Source organism: Sapajus apella, unplaced genomic scaffold (genome assembly GCF_009761245.1).
Source record: "Sapajus apella isolate SASKATOON/1434 unplaced genomic scaffold, GSC_monkey_1.0 scaffold5, whole genome shotgun sequence".
NCBI lineage: Eukaryota > Metazoa > Chordata > Mammalia > Primates > Cebidae > Sapajus > Sapajus apella.
The window spans coordinates 30,310,142-30,333,119 of NW_022436945.1; the positions used below are offsets into that span (position 1 = coordinate 30,310,142).

At 42.1% G+C, this 22,978-nt stretch overlaps 1 protein-coding gene and 1 pseudogene across 8 annotated transcripts in view; one reads left to right on the forward strand and one right to left on the reverse strand.

Moving 5' to 3' along the window:
- The window catches only part of APBB2 (amyloid beta precursor protein binding family B member 2), a 399,910-nt gene that overhangs the window by 240,683 nt on the left and 136,249 nt on the right, over window positions 1-22,978 (reverse strand). The window lies entirely within an intron of this gene.
- On the forward strand, window positions 6,949-8,198 carry LOC116548654 (annotated as a pseudogene).

A 22,978-nucleotide genomic window follows, 5' to 3' on the forward strand; every position in this document is an offset into this window, starting at 1 on the left:
TAGGCCAGGCTCTTATTCATCCTGAAGGCCTACGGTTGGTATTCTGATCATCTGCCTGCCCTCACGCCAATACACCTGCACTCTCCCGCAGATCTACCTTCTTAAGAGCAGCCACCATCTTTATCACCACCACATATACGTGCTCCAGACTATCAATAGCCAGGACCCTAGGGCTGTGCTACCCGGGTTTGAATTCCATCTCCACTGTTTCCTCTGAGTGTCTCTTTAGGTAAGTCATCTAACGTCTGTTTCCTCTGCTGTAAAATGGAGATAATGAGAATGAATATCTATACCAAATGTCTGTTGTGGGGATTAAATAGGAGAGTGTGTGTAAAGCACTTAGAATGGTGATGACACACAGTAATTGCTGACCACGTTTAACTGTCACCAACATGAGTATTCTTTTCTTTTTTTTTTTTGAGATAGAGTCTTGCTCTGTCACCCAGGCTGGAGTGCAGTGGCGCGATCTCAGCTCACTGCAACCTCTGCCTCCCTGGTTCAAGTGATTCTCCTGCCTTGGCCTCCCAAGCAGCCGGGACTATAGGCACAGGCACACACCACCATGCCCAGCTAATTTTTGTACTTTGAGTAGAGATGGGGTCTCACCATATTGGCCAAGCTGGTCTGGAACTCCTGACCTCGTGATCTACCCACCTTGGCCTCCCAAAGAGCTAGGATTACAGGCTTAAGCCACAGCACCTGGCCAACATGAGTATACTTAAAGCTTTTCATTGGTTACTGAATAAAATCTCACTTGGGCCAGACATAGTGGGTCACACCTGTAATCCCAGCACTTTTAGAGGCTAAGGAAGGACAATCACTTGAGGTGAGGAGTTCAAGATCGGCCTGGGCAACACAGCAAGATCTTGTTTGTACAAAAATAAAAAAATACATACGTACATACATACATACACACCAAAATAAAATCTCACTTCACTGATGGGACTCCTATGACCTTCTACATTCTGTCCCAAATGGGCTGAACTAGCCCTAACTTGTCCCTAATCTGAATGGACATAAGCCATTCTTCTGCCACCTGATCCCAAGTGGGGCACCACACTGGTGCCTCACTCTATACTGAAGCTATTAAACAGCTCCTCTCACAAGCCTCTTCCATTTGTTCTGCCTGGGATGCCCTGTGTCACATGAGTGTCTATCAAAACCTCATGGCTCTCGGAGACAAGATCAAGCACTGAGCCCACGTAAGATACTGTCATGGTGAATTCCGGCAACAGCACTGACGATGTTAACATTCCTAACAGTTTCTGTGGCCCTGTTCCTACCTGCCCAAGGGCCAACTGGCTGGTCCACCTTAAAGCAATAAGCTTTCCTCTCGGTAAAATGAGGTAGTTGAAACAAATGACTTATACAGCCTTCTTGTCAAGGTTCTTGGGGTTACACAGTGTTTCTCGTTCCTTTGGGACAATATTTCTTTTCTTTTCTTTTTTTTTGAGACAGAGTCCCGCTCTGTCACCCAAGCTGGAGTGCAGTGGCATGATCTCAGCTCATTACAACCTCTGACTCCTGGGTTCAAGCAATTCTCCTGCCTCAGCCTCCTGAGTAGTTGGGATCACAGGTACCTGCCACCACACCAGGCTAATTTTTTATATTTTTGGTAGAGACGGGGGTTTCACCATGTTGGCCAGGCTGGTCTCAAATTCCTGACCTCAAGTGATCCACCTGCCTTGGCCTCCCAGAGTGCTGGGATTACAAGCATGAGCCACCACACCCAGCTGGAATAGTTTTTCATTAAAGAAGAGGATACATAGAGTAAATGCACATATTTTTATTTTTTAAAATGAATAACTGGAAGTGTTCTAGGTCTCAAGTTTCCAAGGCTAAGGAAAAAAGTGAAATTTTACTAGATGATGTGCAAAATTCTTTTCTCTTTACAATTTGATGACCCTATGACTTCTAGGGTTTTTTCCCAATAAACCAGAGAACATAACTTTCATTTCATACCTTATATTATCTCCATGATACATATCGCAAAGCCATTTCTACCTTCCATGTGGAAAGTAATCCCGAGTGCTAAACCCAAATCCAAGATAGTTAAGAAAAAAAAAAGTTCAAATTATTTCCCCCACTCCTCAATTTAGCAATAGAAAATTCCAGGATAACTTTTTTCCATAAATGAATAGAACCAGCCCCAAAATTTCTTAAAATCAGCAGCTTGGAACTCAGCCACAAGAAGTTTGAAAAGTGGCAGAAAATTTAATAATACTATTACCTTGAAATCCAATGAAGCCTGTTGGAGCTTAACATTTTCAAGAAATCAGACTATTTATGCTATTACCCCAGTACTACTATAGTTTCCCATAAAGCCATAAATATACACAATGTAGTTCACCCGAAAACTAAGACTATCATAAAAAAAGGCCATAAGGAAGATACTGCCCATGAAGTATGTCTCCATGGTACTTGCTACAGCAAGTTCACACAGAGGAGTTCATTTATTTTGAAAATTACATTTCCAAGTTCACAACTCCACAGCTCATCATTTTCAACTGTGAACAACTTTTAATACAAGTTAGCACTTTCTTTTCAAAGATGGTTGCCACCCAAGATAAAGGTCATACTGAATATCAAGGACATGTATGAGGCTGTCACAATACAGAGGAAACAGCTCATAACATCTGCATCTTCGTATCTGCTTCATTTAACAGTCCAGCTTTAAGTATCAGAAAACCTATCTACCAGTGGATTCAACAAATAAAAAGGAGCTGGAAGGCCCAGGGCTGCAGGTGTTGGCTTGAAAACAATGTCAGGGCAGACATCTCCGAGGCTCTTGGCCTTCCCCTCATGCTTGTCATCACCTCATGGTGACATGAAGGCTGCTGTACACCTAGGCATTTCATCATCATTCAAGGCAGAAAGAATGGGAAAGCAAGGAAGGGTACTGATAAGCTAATTTGTCAGGCTTTATAAAGACAATACAGTAAAGGCTTTCCCAGCAACCCCGCCCCCACCCCAGTGGACTTACTCTCAGATCTCACTGGCCAGGGCCACACTTGCTACAAGGAATGCTGGAAAATCAGGGCTCAGGATTGGCATATTGGCTTAATCATTACAATCTATTGTCAAGGGTGACCTCCACACCACCCTGAATTAAACTAAGGACCTATGAGGAACAATGGAACAGGATATAGGCATTGAGTGGACAATTAATCATGTCTCCCTTTTGAGTCTCCATCTTGGGAAGGAGAAAATCATTCAATAAAAGGTTTTCTGCTCCCAATATCAAAAGCATCCACTACCTATAAAGTAACTGTTTTACAAATTCCCATACATATAATAACAAACAAATAAAAACTGTTTAATCTTTGAAGTTCATAAACTTTGGTTTTTCTCTCTATGAAGAGTTACGTATAAATGCGCAGTCAATGGCTAAAAGGTGGGTATGAAGTCTTGCCGCTGTGAACCTTGATCACAACTTGACCACTGAGAAACTCTGAGGTGCAGCTCACCATTCCCCAGGCAGAAAAGCCATGCTAGTAGTGATTCAAACCTAAATACGCTGTCTGCAAGCTGCTCTCACCACCTCCTTGCCCCTTCCTGATCAAAAAGGCACATCCATTTAGCACCCTAGATGCCCCCCACCTACTGAACCTTCAGTGGCTCCCCACTTCTCTTAGGAAACAGCTGAAACTCCTAACCAAGGCTCTCCACTCTGATGTGACCTGGCTGCTGCCTTCTCCAACCTCATCTCCCTCACCAGGTCCCACCACATTCACTATGCTCTGGCCACCCTGGCTCCTTGCCATTCCTTAAACAGTCCATACCCCTTGGTCTGTAATGAGCTTTTCCCAGTTCTTTATAGATTGGGCTTTCCCATGCTTCAGATTGTAGCTCAAGTATCAGTTCTTCAGGGACACCTTCCCTGGTCACCCAACATTACATGGGTCATGCCAGTATCCCTCCATCACACTCTTCATTCCTCTACAGCAGGTACCACAATCCACAATTATCTCCTCTACTGGAAGGCTTTCTTACTGCCTGGCTCCATCAGTAGAATAAACAGAAGTGCCACGGGAGTAGAGACCTCATCTGCCTTTTCACTGCTCTATCCCCAGTGCCCAGCACACACTAAGGGCTCTGGACTGTTACTTTTGCCATCCTGATTCCAGAATTTACCTGATGCGGTTGACTTCTCACTCCCCTCTATACCACTAACTCCTTCCTCCATGTGGCCACCAAATGAACATTGCATCCCTAGGACCTGCTCCACTGAAATCCTGACCTTGGAACTTCCTCTCTCTCCAACAACTTCTCTTGCTTGTAACTCCCCTCACTTCTTTCACATCTACTGAAGCAGGTACACAGCATGGTTAAAAGCACAGACTCTGAAGCCAAAAGGCCTGGGTTCAAATCTCAGCTCCACCATTGTCTGTGTAGGCATAAATGCATAAATAAATTACCTTTTTTGAGACAGAGTCTCGCTCTGTCACCCAGGCTGGAGTGCAGTGGTGTGATCTTGGCTCACTGTAACCTCTGCCTCCCGGGTTCAAGTGAGTCTCCTGCCTCAGCCTCCTGAGTAGCTGGGAGTATAGGTGCAAGCCATCACGCCCAGCTAATTTTTTAATTTTCAGTAGAGACGGGGTTTCACCATGTTGGTCAGGCTGGTCTCAAACTCCTGACCTCGTGATCCACCCGCCTCGGCCTCCCAAAGTGTTGGGAATATAGGTATGAGCCACCGCAACTGGCCAAATAAGTTGCTTCTATAGTTCCTGTGTGCCTCAGTTTCCTTATCTGTCATTGAGTGATAACAGTAGTGTCTATGTCACAGAGTTGTAGTGAAGATTAAAAGAATACACATAAAGTGCTCAGAACAGTTCCTATGTAAGTGCTAATAACAGTCATAAATGTAATTTCTTATTATGAACACGCTCTTTCTTCTAACTGACATATGCCCTCCCCTAGGCCCTTCTCATTTGATCCCAGTTCATTAGATCCCTCCATAATATCCCATGTCACGTGTCCTTCAAATCCCACCCATGACACCTGCAGTCCCATGCCTGATCTGCCAACAAAATGATCTGAGTGGGATTCCTCCCAAGACCATTGTGTCTTGTTGGAGGAAGATGCTCTGGAAACTGTGTAAAGCCTCTCCCTGGGTTTTACTGACTGCACACGTCCTTACCAGCTTTCCTCTCCTCTAAACTGCTATATCACATAAACTGATTCTAAATGATACAGTTACTGCCTTTGGTCACATTCACAGATGAGATATAAGCATTTTGAGGGCAATATGCAATTCTTCTCAATACCCCAGAGAAGTCAACACAGTAAGAGGAGTATAGCAAATACATTATCTACCTGTTAATTGGCTCTGGTCACCCCCTCTCCTCTTAACTAAACTTTTTCCCTCAAAAAAAGGAAGCGTCTTTAAACTGCACCCTGCTTACTTGCTTAAACTGGACCCTGTGGTGTGACGATCAGTGATTTCAAAACAAAAAGCTACTCTCTCTTGTTCAAAAACAACAGGAAATCCTCTTTACCCCAACGAAGCCCAAGTCAAAGGAAAGCATGGCAGCACGTACGCCTGATTTCCAGAGTTAGCCAAGTCATGTTGGATTTATTGGTATCGAGTTCCAAATAAGTAATACGTAACTTAAGCTCTTTGCAGAATTTTCTTGTACTCTGGCAGAGGGGGATCAACTTTCCCCAAAATTGGACACTCCTAGGAAAGAATTCAGGGGGGAAAACAAATGTAGTCCCATGGACTTAAGTATTTTCCATAAAATCAAAAGAGACAGACTAAAAAGTCTAGATATTCCCTTAACAAAGCATCATCTATAAAATATTCAGGCAGGGCGCGGTGGCTCATGCCTATAATCTCAGCACTTTGGGAGGCCGAGGCAAGCAGATCACCTCAAGTCAGGAGTTTGAGATCAGCCTGGCCAACATGGTGAAACCCTATCTCTACTAAAAATATAAAAAATTAGCCTGTGTGATGGTGGGTGCCTGTAATCCCAGCTACTTACAGGATGAGGCAGGAGAATTGCTTGAATTTGGGAGGCAGAGGTTGCAGTAAGTTGAGATTGCGCTATTGTACTCCAGCCTGGGTGACAAGAGTGAGACTCTGCCTCAAAAACAAAAATAAAAATAAATATTCGACAATATATGTTGCTGTTTTCTTTTTCTTAGTGTATATTCATAACAAAAAGGTCTAGAAGCTATAGAGGCAAACAATAAACTGACCTATCTTCTGACTCTAAAATAAATATGCCAAGTCATTCTTTTAGAATTCTATTGGTTTTATCCTGCATGGATTTTTGTGGCCTTTTGTGCAAAGGAAGTTCACCAGAGTTCACTTCCCCTGAGGACAATTTCAGGTTTGCATATATGAGCAAGTGTCCAAAACCCTGGAAAAATAAGTCTCTTTGCTTTGGTTTCAAAATGAGGCCCCAACAAGTTGAACGCTTTTCTCCTTTCCCTTCCGGCGTCTGCTTGCAGAAGACAGCCTGGCTGGGGCATTTCCTCCCCACTGTTCCTTTAGCAGAGGTGCTGTGTCTCCTGCCCTGCGGACAACGCATTCTTCTCATCTTTCTCAGAGGCAAAGCCAGTCCACACACACGCAGGACCCTTTCTGACCTATTCCCATCATCCTAATCCTCTTGATGTGGAGTATGGGGAAGCCACTACAGTTATTATTCCCAAAATACCAGCATGAGGTATTCAGGTTCTCACCAACTCTATAACAGCTCCCTTGGTACAAGAGAGTGAGTGTAGGGAAGGCAAAAGGACTAGAGTCCCTCCAAGGACTATTCTGTCATGTTTTCAGAGTCTCATTCTACAACAAATGCAGGCACAAAGTAGGATTCTTTCCAGGGCATCCAATTCCTCCTGGTGAAGACCTGCCACAGGGCTTCTTAGTCCCGTTCTCTCTGTTAGTGAAAGGGAAAGTGATAGATCCAGAGCATCCAAATGAGACACTCTTGGCTGACACTGTCTTCTCTGCATTGTTATGGAGGTATCCGGAGCCTTCTCTGTCCCGTGCAAAATGGCAACTCTTAAGGAAAAACTCATTGCACCAGTTGCAGAATAAGAGGCAATGGTCCCAAACAATAAGATTACTGTGGAGGGTGTTGGACAAGTTGGTATGGCATGTGCTATCAGCATTCTGGGAAAGCTTCTGGCTGATGAACTTGCTCTTGTGGATGTTTTGGAGGATAAGCTTGAAGGAGAAATGAATCTGTAGCATGGGAGCTTATTTCTTCATATGCCTAAAATTGTGGCAGATAAAGATCATTGTGACCGCCAATTCTAGGATTGTAATGGTAACTGCAGGAGTCCATCAACAAGATGGGGAGAGTCGTCTCAATCTGGTGCAGAGAAATGTTAATGTCTTCAAATTCATTATTCCTCAGATTGTCAGATACAGTCCTGATGGCATCATTAATTGTGGTTTCCAAACCAGTGGACATTCTTATGTTACCTGGAAACTAAGTGGATTATCCAAACACTGTGTGATTGGAAGTGGATGTAATGTGGATTCTGCTAGATTTTGCCACATTATGGCTGAAAAATTTGGCATTTATCCCAGCGGCTGCCATGGATGGAATTTGGGAGAACACGGCAACTAAAGTGTGGCTATGTGGAGTGGCGTGAATGTAGCAGGTGTTTCTCTACAGGAACTGAATCCAGAAATGGGAACTGACAACGATAGTGAAAATCAGAAGGAAGTGCATAAGATGGTGGTTGAAAGTGCCTATGAAGTCATCAAGCTAAAAGGATATACCAACTGGGCTACTGGATTAACTATGCAGATCTTATTGAATCCATGTTGAAAGTCTATCCAGGATTCAACCCATGTCAATGATGGTAAAGGGGATGTATGGCATTGAGAATAAAGTCTTTCTCAGCCTTCTGTGTATCCTCAATGCCCAGGGATTAACCAGCATTATCAACTGGAAGTTCAAGGATGATGAGGTTGCTGAGCTCAAGAAAAGTGCAGATGCCCTGTGGGACATCCAGAAGGACCTAAAAGTCCTGTGACTACTGAGCTCTAGGCTGTAGAAGTTTAAAAACTACAAGGAGATTAACTCTGAGCCTTTAGTTTTCATCCACATACATGGATTGCAGTTTACTTTGATCTTCTTCAACATGTGAATTTGGGCTTATAGAATCAAAGCCTAAGCTTGGTTTAATGCTTGCAATATGAGTTATTGAACAAATAAAATTAACTACTGTAGTGTCAGGGGAAAAAGACACTCTTTTATTACAACAAATTAAGACTGCAAATCTCTATCCCGGAAGTAGCAAATTACAAGAGAGATTAAAAAAAAACAAGCAAGAACAAAGTTGCAAAGAAGGGATGTTAATTTGGACTACTGAAATTTAATTTCTTTCTTCAGGGAAAGACAAACACATAGTAGTCACCTTTCTTTACTAGTGTTAACATCAAGGTGTAAGATTATTTACTAGGTATGTGAAAACATGGTCTATATTTATGAGTATCTAAAAATAATAGCAGTCAACAGACCTCAGATCACCAATTTTACAGACTGGGTTCACATGCCATGTAAAAATCTAGAGTCTAACTGACTGACTAAGACATGCACAGAAAGTGATCTACAAGTAAGGAGGAAGCCACGGATGAGACTATACACTACAAAAATGTGGTTACTTAGGTTCGTGGTATCTCAGTAGGGGGATATGCATAACATCCATTCACTGAATTAATACTTAATATCTAAAGTTCTGCAGAAATCAGGGATTGCAATTTGGCAACTAAAATATCTTAAAATTCTTTAATCGGACTGTGGTAATAAAGTTTCCAATCAACATGGTAAGCTGAGATGACAGGGAAGGACTCTGCCTGTTTCAAATACATGGAAAAATTGAATAAGAGATAATTAACAACTTCTTGAATACAAAGAAAAAATTGAAAATCACAAGAAATAAATCCCCGGGCCAGAACCAAAGATAGAACTCAAAGTTGGATGAGAGAAAGTTGAAGCTCTGAAGATGTAAAAGGCTATCAGAACATGAGATAGCCTTAGTGTCTAGGGGCTGAGGTCCTGATGAACCTGGGAGAACAAAGGGTCATATCTCACCAATAAGAAATCAAAATTTCAAAACAGCTCCCAGGTAGAGGTATGGCATCCAAATAGAGAACACCCAGGGTCCCTGGGCCAAGAAAATAATAACACTGGTCTGGAAGCCATGACACCCATGGGACACTAACTGAGGCAAATTAGAAAGTGCTGGGTTTGCACAATCCTAGTCACATGGGATTCCCACATCAAACAACCTCTACTGAACAGGCCCTCACAGGGAAAGCTTAACACCAAACAAGAAACAATTCACCAAAAGAGACAGCCAATGCAACTGGCAAAACCTGTGCCACGTGGTTTTGAGCTAGACACAGAACAGTCAACATAGCAGCCACCACATTCAGAAAAAAGTTACCATGAATACAACTAAAGCTAGAAAACCATGGGTGTTGGAAAGCAGGATTTGGAAAAACTTGTAATATGCAAAAAATTTCTCCCCTTATCAATGCTAAGTTTCTAAGCAAGTACTTCATTCATTCACTCCATATATATTTATTAAGCACTTATTCTGCATCAGGCCCCATTACTTCCCCCTTGGTCTTGGCTGGCACAAGCTCTGAGGATGGTTATAACCCAGTTCCACCCCTTAGCCCAAGACGACTCCACAAATATTACAGCAACTACCATAGATAAAATAGTATCCTCATTCACAGAGAAAAGGAGGGAAATGAAAAAGAGTTTAGTGCTGGAGTTCAGACAAATTATATACATGTGCCAAAATATAAAAGGAATTTAGGACACAAGCAAGCATCAAGAGAGAGATTTAAGAGCTGCAAGGGCTGGGCACGGTGGCTCATGCCTGTAATCCCAGCATTTTGGGAGGCCAAGGTGGGCGGATCATGAGGTCAAGAGATCCAGACCATCCTGGCCAACATGGTGAAACCCCATCTCTACTAAAAATACAAAAATGAGCTGGGTGTAATGGCACCTGCAGTCCCAGCTACTTGGGAGGCTGAGGCAGGAGAATTGCTTGAACCTGGGAGGCAGAGGTTGCAGTGAGCAGAGATCATACCACTGCACTCCAGCCTGCAGGAACATGTGCTTCCAGCTGGGAAACCAGAAAACTCCCTGGGAAAAAGAGCAACTCTGCTGTACCCATGGTAAGAGCAGGATTTTAGCAAGTTACCAAAAGAGGGATCCACATAATAGAGGAAACAGCAGGAGCAAAGGCCCATGACCCAAAGTCACAGGGTACACCCTGTAAGGAGCAGCCCACACAGGCTACTATAAATGTCTACTGAATAGTAATAATACTAACAACAATAACGATCATTCATTATGAGTAATGGGTAATACAAGTAAGGAGCAGTGAAAGAAAACCTAAAGGACTCAAATACCAGAGTGACCTTTTAAACTAGTGGGGATGCACCAAACATATCAGCAGGGAAGTGGCATGGTCAGAGCCATGCCTCTGTTAGATTAATTTGGTCACTATGGATGAGTTAAATTTGCAGGCAAAGAGACTGCAGGCCAGAGATCTGGAAGCTATTATAAGAGTCCAGATCCTCACAACTGAGGTTACAGTGGTGGCTGCAGTCATGCAAAGAAATGGATAGGTACAGCCGGGCGCGGTGGCTCACGCCTGTAATCCCAGCACTTTGGGAGGCCGAGGCGGGTGGATCACAAGGTCAAGAGATCGAGACCATCCTGGTCAACATGGTGAAACCCCGTCTCTACTAAAACTACAAAAAAATTAGCTGGGCATGGTGGCGCGTGCCTGTAGTCACAGCTACTCAGGAGGCTGAGGCAGGAGAATTGCCTGAACCCAGGAGGCGGAGGTTGCGGTGAGCCGAGATCGCGCCATTGCACTCCAGCCTGGGTAACAAGAGCGAAACTCCGTCTCAAAAATAAACAAATAAATAAATAAATACTCTTTAAAAAAAAAAAAAGAAAAAGAAATGGATAGGTAGAGACAAAAATGAACAAAGGTGCAATTTTATTAGCAATTCCTGGAATATAGTCATGTGTTGCCGAACAACAGAGCTTCATTCTGAGAAATGCATCACTGGGCGATTTCACTGCTGTGCAAACATCATCATGGAGTGTTCTTACACAAACCTAGATGGCATAGCCTGCTACACATCTAGGCTAGATGGCAGAGCCTGGTGCTCTCAGGCTATCAACCTGTAAAGCATGTTTCTGTACTGAATACCACATGCAACCATAATACAGTGATAAGTATTTATGTATCTAAACATATCTAAACAGAAAAGGTACAGGAGAAATACAGTATTATAATCTTATGGGACTACTGTTGTATACTCAGTTTGTCCTAGATTGAAACATTGTTATGTGGCACATGACCTATTTTAAAACTTGAATTTTAACATAAACACAAGTATCGGTATGAAAAGTTAGGAGAGAAGAGCTCTAGCTATTTACATCTTATTTTCATGCTCAATGGATGCCATTCCACATTCCATCCAAGAGCAGCGCCCTGTCCTGAAAGGAGATAGCCTGGAAAGGCAGAGCAATCGCAAATCAGAAAGAAAGAAAATTAAAACTCCAGTCTGACACATGAGCCTCAAAACCAAATGTAGGGTGCAGCAGTACACACTGCTGACCCTTGACTGATGATTCCGACCACATCTGATAATAAAGTTATTAACTCTGTGGCATATTGCTGTTGTTTTTTACTGAAATAGTTTCTCTTCTCCAGGGAACAGTGTGGCCCTGTTCAGACACAGGCCTGGTGAGGACGCCCCAGGTCAAATTGGCTTTCCTGCCTTGTGGGAGGACAGCGAGAGTCACTGAGGTTAACATTTCTTTCTGCTATGAGTAGCCTCTATAGAATGTCAGCTTGAGGTTTCAACAAGCAAATCTTATTTACTTATTATTTTGAGCTTTGCTCTTGTCACCCAGGCTAAAGTGCAATGGTGCAATCTTGGCTTATTGCAACCTCCATCTCCCAGGTCCGAGCAATTCTCCTGACTCAGTCTCCCTTGTGGCTGGGATTACAGGCGAGGCTCACCACATACGGCTAATTTTTGTTTTTGTTTTTTTCTTTTTTAGTAGAAATGGGGTTTCACCAAGTTGGCCAGGCTTGTCTGGAACTCCTGATGTCTGGTGATCCACCCACCTCGGCCTCCCAAAGTGCTAGGGTTACAGCATCTGGCTAAATCTTATTTAATGATCAGCAGAAGCAAGCTACAAAGGAGCACATGGAAGGGAGGAATGGAGAATAAATCAAGCAAAATACGTAACAGTGTTAATGCCTTAGACTGAGGTATCAACAACACTGGGAAAGAAATCAGAGATGAAACCACGAGAGGGTACGAACCACGCTCTAGTTCCAGGGAAGGGCATTTCAGGCAACATGTTATGCAGATGTGTGGCCCCTGGAAAAGCAGCCACTCACCCCCCCGACCCCTCACCGCCACCGGAAAAAAGGCACAAAGTGACAAGCTCAGCAGAGGCCTTGGGGCAGCAATCTCGGTTCTCAGCTCAGGTAGCATGTTTCTGGCACCCAATAAGGAGAAGATAGTTTTCTCATAAAGAGCTCTTGGTAAAAAAATAAGTCAAATTAAAATAAAGAGCTTCCTTGCAATTACTGGACAGCACACAGCTCAGGGCCTTTGGTAATCTCTGGAAAGGCACTCAGCCGATGGCCAATGTGTCATTCTCTAAGGTGAAAAAAGGAGCAAGTACACATATGTGAATTTTTCAGATAAATTTACTTCTTCCACTCCAAGAGCCCAAATGTTAGCATTTTAACCATTGGGAAAGAAGAAAGGCCTCAAAATATATTAGCTTGAACTGTATGAAATTAACCTTTTTGTATATCAAAAATGCTCAAGTACTAACAATTTCACATAGATCAATGGCAGTACATGCCTTCCAACTTTCTTCTACAGTAGGGGTAGGCAAATTTTTTCTTAACAAGATCGCAGATATTTTAGGCTTTGAGGGCCAAGAGACAAAAAAGAGATTATGTAGGTGCTTATATAACCATGTAAAATGTAAGCATTTAAAAATATAAAAACCACCCTCAGCTCCTATAAAAATAAGCATGGACTGGATCTGACCTATCGGCCACAGTTTGAGGATCCCTGTTACACAGGGTACAGGTATAAACTTTATTCTGATGATGCTCACTATAAAAATTGCTAATTTCAGAGTGAAGCTGTAATGTCCTTGGAGATACTAACAATATCTGAAAATATGTGAAAAGCTGTTTACCCCAACACTGCTGGCTTTAATGCTGGTTGTTGGTCTGAATCCCTATTCTATTATCAGCAATCCCTTCCTACTGCTATAAAATGCCATTGCTTTTAACTATCTGACTTATTTTACAAGCAGTTGTCTGGGTGGGGGCTTGAAGGTGGTTCTAACTTTTCTTTGCTTTCTCTTTTTTCTTTTTTTGAGACACCCAGGCTGGAGTGCAGTGATGCATGTAATCTCAGCTCACTGCAACCTGTACCTCCTGGGCTCAAACAATCCGCCCACCTCAGCCTCCCGAGTAGCCGGGACTACAGGCGTACACCACCTGGCTAATTTTTGTGTTTTTTATAGAGACAGGGCTTCATCATATTGCCCAGGCTGGTCTTGAACTCCTGGGCTCAGGTGATTTACTCATCTTGGCCCCTCAAAGTGCTGGGATTACAGAAATGAGTCACACTGCTAGGATTACAGGCATGAGCCCAGCCCTAACTTTTCTGTGAAGAAAAAAACTGAGCTGCACAAGGTAACGGGACTTAAAGGTGAATATGAATAAGCATAACTACAGAAAGGATATAGGAGCAGAAGTACTATGGGGAATTACCCCAAATTTCCCGTGGTTTGGAGCCAAAATTCCACAGGTTCCACAGGTTCCAAAGGAAAGCAACAAAAACAAATAAATATCTATACAGCTGGTCCAAGGCCAAAAGACTAAAGGGGGCAAGAAGTAAGTCTGAGACACACTGCCCTTCACAGAAGTAAAGACAGATCATTAAAGGGAAGAATCACTTTTTCTCCTAGGTTAATCAGGAGTAACAACAAATAGGAAAAGGCTACAACAATAGCAATTCCCAAAAGATTGCTGGAAAAAAATCAGTGTTGTGAGACATCGAAGGTCATCCCTGAGGGAAATGAAAGAGTTTCCTCCTTTGGAGAAAGCTAAAACATAACAGCCAGGAGCTCCCTCTCTAACACATATTAAACAGAGACATACCCAGGAGATCTCTCTTCTGGGTCCATGAATTTTGTGATTTTAAAGGAATTCAAATAATCATTGCAAAATGTTTTTAATTTATGGCATTACTATTGTTTCAAATGTCATATATTGTGATGAAAAAGGAAAACTTAAAAAAATAAAAGCCTGTAGAAGAATGGATACATTAGACCAGGCATGGTGGCTCATGCCTGTAATCCACATTTTGGGAGGCTAAGGTGGGTAGATCTCAAGCCTAGGAGGTCAAGACCAGCCTGGGCCAAATAGCGAGACCCCATCTCTACAAAAAATAAACAAAATTAGCCAGGCATGGTGGCACACATCTGTGGTCCCAATTATGCAGTAGGCTAAAGTGGGAGGATCACTTGAACTCAGAAGTTCGAAGCTACAGTGAGCTGTGTTCATGCCACTGCATCTCAGCCTGGGCAACAGAGCAAAAAAGAAAAAAAAGAAAGAAATGTCTCAAAAAAGAAAAAAAAAGAACGGATGCACTGAAACAGAAAAAGCAGATTGTTGATATACATTTCTGGTCTTACAAGGCCACTTGATTATAAATATCCTAATTTAGATAGCATTTCTTACCATGCAATATTCAAAACTTACCCCAGAGCAATCCATTCTATTTCTAAACATTCTTATTTAAATCTTATAAGCTTTTACCAATTCAGTACTCTGTGATATTCTACAGTGAAAATTAAAGGGGAAAAAGAAGAGACAGACCGATCCCATACATACAGTGAGCCTCCGGGTACCCTCTGCCCATAGCGACAGTCAACACATCAGCAGGGGCCTCAGCAGTTCCCAAGTCCTCAGGACTGAGATGGTTAGCTATGGTGGGGGAAGACAAAAAAAGGTGGAAACAAAACAGAGACTTAGGATAATGGCAGCATTTTTTTTTCATTAAAATGCTAATGATGACCACACATTTCCAGATAACCATGTTTATGAATTATTCATAGTCGCATGTGAGATGAAGTCTCCCTGTCACTGCAGACAGGCCCAGGCCTTGTTGATGATTAGCATGAGGGCCCTGGAGTAAGTGTGACAGAGGCACAGGTCACTGGAAGGCTTGACCAGGGCTAGCCATCACTGGCCCCCATCAGAAGTCCAGGTAATCCCACCTGCATTTCCCTGATGCCTTTCCATTCTTCCTTAATGTCAAGGAATAGCACTCCCTGGCTCTTTGCTGTGACATCTGAACTAATATCCTGTAAAACCTTAAAAGCTTGAAAGGAAAAAAATATTGGGGAGGTTAGATGTCACAATGATTGGAGAGAAAAAAAAAACTTTTCAGTGATGTATAACACACAGAAAATGAACACACCACAATGGACAGCTCAATGTATTTTCCTAAACTGAAAACACACCAGATCAAAAACCAGAACATTATCAGCACTGCACAAGTCTCCTTCATGCTCCCTTCTAAGAGTGGCTCCTATGCAGAAATCATTTTTGCCCATTTTTGTGGTCATCAAGTTGATTTACTGTCACTATTAATTTTTTATTTAAAAAGCATATTCAGAACACCTACTGCACACCCAGCATCATGCTAAGCACTGGAGCTGCAAAGTAAGGATAGTGAAGTCTGGGGGGGGCCGAAGGATGCACACAAGCTGGCCACCACAGGGCCATGGGATGAGCGTAATGACTGAGATTCATATCAAGCAAGGGCACCTAGTCCAGAAATGGAGAGGTCAGGGAGGACTTCCAAGAAAAGGGATGCCTAGCATGTCCTAAGGCTGGGGAAGAGTTATCCGCGCTAGGGATACAAGACAAGGTGATGGAAAAGGGAAAGGTAAGAAACCGTATGGTACGGTCCAGAGTTGCTGGCTGCTCTCTAGGGTGAGACCTGCAGGGTGAGGCCAGAAAAGAAGGCTGGAACCAGATGGAAACCTTGTACATGTCTCAAAGAACCCTGACTTTATCCCAGATCTGACCCATCAGTGGTGTAAACAGCCACTGACGGATCAGATCTGGGTTTCGGATGTATGATTCTCTGGGTGGATTTGAAGGGGGCTGAGTAGAGGCAGGGAGACCTGTTTGGCTGTTTATAATCATTCAGAGAGGAGGAGAAGGATGGAGATGAGGGCAGTAGAAGTAGGTAGAGAAGGGGAGAGAAGAATTAGTACTTGGAAACATCCAGAAGCTCAAAGCAGAACAGTAGGTTGACTACATGTGGGTGGATGGCAGTAACAACCAAGGTAGAGAATACAGGAGAAGAAATAGAGAAGACAAGAAATTCAGTGTGGGGCATTAGAAACTGAGGCATGGAAGATTCAGGTGGGGATACTCAGATACTCTTGTGAAGCCTGGGGAAGAAGCCTGAGCAAAACATAATGGCATAAAAGTGATTACAACATAGAGAGGAGCAGAGATGGTGTGAGTGAGTGACACCACTGCAGGAACATGGACAGAAGAACATTACAGGATCAGCGCAGAATCCTGGAGGACACATACAATAGAATGTGGAGAGGAAAACGATCTTTTGAAGAAGACTCAGGAAGACAGGCAAAGAGGTACCACAGGACATAAAGAGATGAATAAAGATAAAAAATGAAAAGCATACCTTTGGATTTGACATTTAAAAAGTCACTGTTGGCCGGGTACAGTGGCTCATGTCTGTAATCCCAGCACTTTGAGAGGCTGAAGTGGGTGGCTCACGAGGTCAGGAGTTCAAGACCAGCCTGGCCAACACAGTGAAACCCCATCTGTACTAAAAATACAAAAATTAGCTGGGTGTGGTGGGAGGTGCCTGTAGTCTCAGCTACTCGGGAGGCTGAGGCAGGAGTGAGTCAAGACCGCGCCACTGCATTCCAGCCTGGGTGATAGAGTAAGACTCCGTATAAAAAAAAAAGTTACTGCCCACCTTGATCAAGAGCTGTTTTGGTAAGGTGGTGGGAGGCCGAGAACACAATCAACAGAGCAAGCAGAAGAGCCTAGGAAGCGGAATGTGTGGCTGCCGGAAGAGACTAAGTGCTCACAGGGCATGGCTATAGGCTGAAAGACTCAGTTCAGAGAGAGAGGCTCAAAGTCCAAGAGGGAAGAGGTAAAGATGGCCTGACATCTCAAAAGAGGTGGGCCAAAGGGTCAGGAGTACAGATGAAGAGGCTGACCTTGAAGAAGAAGGGGAGTCCACAACCCTCTGATATTAGAAGGAAAGTACAGTAGTTCCCCTTTATCAATGAGGGGTGTGTTCCAGGATCCCCAGTGGATGCCTGAAACCATGGATAGAACTAAGCCCTATCTACCTATACTATGTTTTTTCCCATACATATGTACCTATGATAAAATTCAATTTATAAATTAGGCACAATAAGAGATTAAAAATGATAGCCAATAATAAAATAGAGCAGGTGAGTGTGGTCTCTATTAGTGCTTGGAATTATCTTAGTGTACTGTACTGTGGGAAACTGCAATCACAGAAATGAAACTGTGGGTAAGGGGGGACTATTGAAAAGATAAATCTGGCTACAGTAAGTTCATAATTAACAGTATTGGGATTTGGAGGCAACAGACCAAATGACATCAATGTTTTTAGAAAATAATTGGCAAGCCTCTCTTTGTTGAGAATGAGGTGACAACTAAATGGTCTGAGGACATGGACCTTGAAATTCTTGGTTTCTGGCAAGCTATCCCCCAAAATTAAAGTAGTCTAAGTCTGTTTTAAGGCAAACAAACAAACGCAGTAGTTTGTACTGAGATAGAAAAGAGCATTTATAAGTTCTACCCCAAAGAGTAGCAAAAGATGTCTCTTCTTAAAATGATCTGGGGTTTTGCATATCAACATTTCCAAAGGTGTACATGTAGTTTCATTAAGCAAAACTACTACCCATCATCTTTTTTTTTTTTTTTTTTTTGAGATGGAATCTCACTCTGTCACCAGGCTGGAGTGCAGTGGCACGATCTCGGCTCACTGCAACCTCTGCCTCCCTGGTTCAAGTGATTCTCCTGCCTCAGCCTCCTGAGTAGCTGGGATTACAGGCACACGCTACCACACCTAGCTAATTTTTGTACTTTTAGTAGAGACAGGGTTTCACCATGTTGGCTGAGATGATCTCAATCTCTAACCTCATGATCCGCCCACCTCCGCCTCCAAAAGTGCTAGGATTACAGGCGTGAGCCACCGCACCTGTCCCTACCCACCACCTTACAAAGCTTTTTGAATTGCTCCAATTCAAAGGTCCTTCCTACCATGGATAAACTACTAAAAATGAAAAAGAGGCAGACATTTGAAAGTAAAGACAAGAAGGGGGAATGGGTTGGCAGTGGCACCTGCCCCAGAGACTTCCTAGCTGCCTCTTAAAACAGTAGCTATGCCATCCCACCACTGTGGTCTCCTGAACGCTTTTCCATCTAGGGTTTTAGCCAATTCAGAAATGGAGTGAAGTGACTTTATTCTTGGAAAGTATCCCAAAAATGCTAAAGTAGCAAGGATTCATTATAGAAACCTAATACAATGGGAAACACCTTGAAAAGCAGCTTTTATGTTCCCCAGCCAGCCTTTGTGATCTCAAAAGATCTCTGAGACTGCCCTGCAGTTTGTCTATTCTGTTAACAGGAACAAGATCCAGGCCATCTCTGGAACTTGAAAGGATTTTAGAACCAATGCTATCTTCACTGAAGTCAGTCAGGACAGAGATGGTTTCAAAGGCATCAGATGCCTACTAACTGGACCACTCATCTTTGTATCTTCGGGGCATAGGAAGTAGCAAGCAATTAATAAATGTGGAATAAATCAATAAACCAATACATAAGTGAAGAGCTTTCACAACTAGGAGGTAAGGAGGCCAATTAAATGGTGAGAACAGAAATAGTCTATTTCTTCTTTTCCTACCCTAACTGACTCAAAGCAAATCTACAAATCACATTCAACTGCACTTACTTTTCACAGAAGAAAATCTTTATGAACTCATAAATATGAACTTGTAAGCAAATACTGCATGTTAAGTGGGAGGATTCAGAAATTATGAAAAACAGGATGCCTCTTAAATGGGAAAATAGATGGGTATGAACATTTTGAGGACACAAAGCAATAGAAATTGCAGACTTTACATCTGTCTGCCTTCTTTGTCATTCTCCCCTTGAAGGACAGGACATCATTACTTTCACAGCATGGTGCCTCTCCTCCCAGATGCTCATTCATACAACCCGCTTAGGTTCAACCCGCAGGGGGAATAAGATAAATAGTCATGAGATAACCAAGTCTCGCTTCCTTGAAAATTTTAAAAATTCACCTTATTTGCAGTCTGTTTTAGTTTAATATGTACTTCTATTAGTCACTATTTTACTTCTTTTATAATAAACGAAGGCCTGAGGTATCATGGTCATCCAGAACCCATCTTATTTTATTTTACTAATTTATTTATTTAGACAGGGTTTCACTCCTGTCACCCTGGTTGGAGTGCGGTGGTGCAATCTCAGTTCACTGTAACCTCCACTTCCTGGCCTCAAGTGATCCTTGGGTCTCAGACATGCGAATAGCTGGGATTACAGGGGCGCACCACCACACCTGACTAATTTTTGTATTTTTAGTACAGATGGGGTTTCACCACATTGGCCAGGTTGGTCTTGAACTGATTGATCTCAAGCGATCCACCTGCCTCAGCCTCCCAAAGCACTGGGACTACAGGCGTGAGCTATGCCTGGGACTATAGGTGTGAGCCTGAACACATTTTATGAGACTGATGCGCTGCCTACTGCGCTAAGGAGGCATGCCTGAACACATTTTATACATTACACAGCAGCACACAGTAATATTTGTCTGAAAATAAATTTAATAATAAAGTTTCCAAAGGTGAGGAACAGTTTTTTTTTATTAGTGTATACCATGTGACGTTTTTCTGAACTGTTAATAACTTGATCCTGAAAACATCAAATCTGATTGTGTCCATCTGACTAGCAGTATCTTGACAAATAAACCAATCGTTGAGACTTCTTTCTACTGTTAAGAATGCTAAGAGCAAGATAAATATACGCTACTCACTTGAATGCAAGCCATCAAGGAAAGGAAGGAAATATATTTGCCAGTCTCTAAAGTGTTTAGTGTGCAGCTTTTTAATTACTACATTTACGGTACTAGCCATAATATATTCACTACCACAAATGCTCTACAACGTCGTTAATCCTCAACAAATACATTAATGCTTCCCTCCTCTAAGTTCTTGTTATGCTGATGTGGGGCAAAAATGCCAAGAATTCTCTCCAAAGTAAACATTTCATGTCAACAGCCACTAGTTCTACTATGCTCATTTAACTATTTTAAGATATGTAATGGCTTTGCTTAAGTATTTGCTGTTGTTGACCTAAAAGATAAATTTGTACATAAAAAATTTTTAAACAGCAACATTTTTTATAGAAAGGTGAAGTAAACTGTTGAAAAGGTTGCTTATGCTCTTCCAAAATAATATATCCTATAATTCAATAATTATAATTCTCTGCATCATTCTGCAGTTATAGTACAGTATAATTTCTGCTTTTTAAAATCTCATGGAATAGGCTGGGTGGTGGCTCACATCTGTAATCCCAGCACTTTGGGAGGACAAGGCAGGCGAATCACCTGAGGTCAGGAGCTTGAGACCAGCCTGGCCAACATGGCAAAACTTTGTTTCTCCTAGAAATACAAAAATTAGCTGGGTATTGGGAGGCTGCCTCAGCTATTCAGGAGGCTGAGGCAGGAGAATCACTTGACCCCAGGAGGTGGAGGTTGCGATGAGCAGAGATTGTACCACTGTACTCCAGCCTGGGTGACAGAGCGAGACTCTGTCTTAAAAAATATATAAAAAATAAAATAAATAAAATCTCAAGGAATAAGACATTGAGAATGACCAAGACTTTCAAAACAGTTGAAGGATTACCCACCTATGTATCAAAATGGGTTTAATTTCAACCATAGTAGATTAATTTTTTTTTTCTAAATAGTAATGCCTTCTTCAGAGAATCCAGAATATGATTAATCTTTGGTAACACGGGATCATCAACATGACTATAAATTACCTGTTCTGCTGGAACATGAGAATACTAACTCTAAGGAAAAGGAGTGGCCCAACAGTTATTGGGCAGGAGCTGGGTTTCTACCACCATAAAGAGAGCTGGATGGGGAGTTCCTACTAAAGCAAAAGGCGCAATGAGAATCTAAAGGAAGAGACTGCTGAAGTTCTCATAACAGGGAAAGCACAGATATAAATACACTCTGGACAGCCGAAGAGGAAATCCAAGTTACAGAACCAGGTCTGAATCCAAGAGCTGTGGCTGATTAGAGTCAAGATCTGAGTTGGAGATAAATCGATAGCAAATAAAGGGACAAGGTATAAGGTTGGCTTTGTGTGTATCCTGCTGGTAACTGGGTTAAACCTGCCCATTAAAGGCCAGTGGCAAGACAGCTGTTCTCAGAAGCTTCTGAGGCAACAGAGGGCTGTTTATTCCTCTACTCAAAGGCAGATGGCTGCTAGGCTTTGGGGATATTTGTCTGCCTTTCATAGTCTGGCTATCTCCTCTCCTGTGTTCTAAAGAGTTGCATCTCATTTCTGTTATAGTACCAACCTTTCCCTTCTTTAAGTCAGCTATGATTTTGGAGTTCAAATAAAATAATGAAGTATAAGAGAATGAAACTTAAAATACCAAGCTCCAGATAAGATCTGAACGGCACAGTGCACAGCCTTTGAACACATACTTGGGCTTTTGTGATGCCTTTTTGTTTATTTCTTGGTTCTTAGGGAATTCAAATGGTGTTCCTTAAATAGAACTCATTTGAAGTCATTTAGCCAAGCTCAAAACCTGCCTGGAGCATGTTAGTTCTAAGTGGCCACTGTTATTTAACAAGCACCTCCTTTGGAGAAATTCAATAACCAGAATCTCCAGAAACACAACAGAACCAATTGCCCTGATGTGAAGAATCTGGAAAGGTGGGAACAAACTCAGAATCTGAAGAAGTGGAAGGACTTTACCACTGCATATATTAAGTGGCTGTGGGCAAATTAATTAGCCTTCTAAGCCTCATCTGTAAAATGGGCTAAGGATATCTGCCTTGCAAAGGTACGAATAAGAACAAGAGGAAAGGCTCAGAAGAGATCTACAAATGTGAATTACGCCTTAATTAAGTGGAAACAAATGTGAATTATAACTTAATTAAGTACATAACCCGCTACAACACACAGATCTTTATTTAGAGCTGGTACGGTCTTGTGCTTAGTAGTTTCTATCCAATTCTCACCACCCCAGATAAGATTCTTTTTCCAAATTATTTCTACAGAATATTCTTTTTGGGTAATAAATATTTTTAACTTCACAGCTCATATAGGAAAAACAGCTACTACTGAATTTTCATAGTAAAAAACAAACTAGAACGTAAAAATTCCCCATTATGATTTTCCCATTTTATTTCTTTATTAACTTCCTGTACAAGTTATTTCTTTTCTCTTCTTCCCATTTTTCTTCATAGCATTTTTGTGGATCTTATTTTTCTCGCTTTAAGTTCAACCCTTGCAATAACTGTAACTAACAGCTGTATGTGATTTAGCAGTTTACAAGGCACCTTCATATACATTACCTTATTTCCCTTACATTTATTTCTTCTATTCTGTTTCTTGCCTGACTTTCAGAAATACAAACAGAATATTCTAAAATCAGCAAAGAAGCAATTTTTCTCCTTCCAAATGCCAAAATACTAATACACAATACTTTGCAGAGTTGTCCAAAGCAAGTCAGACTACATACATACAGTACACCTAACTCCTGACACATTCAACTCTCTTAACAAATAATTTTTTTT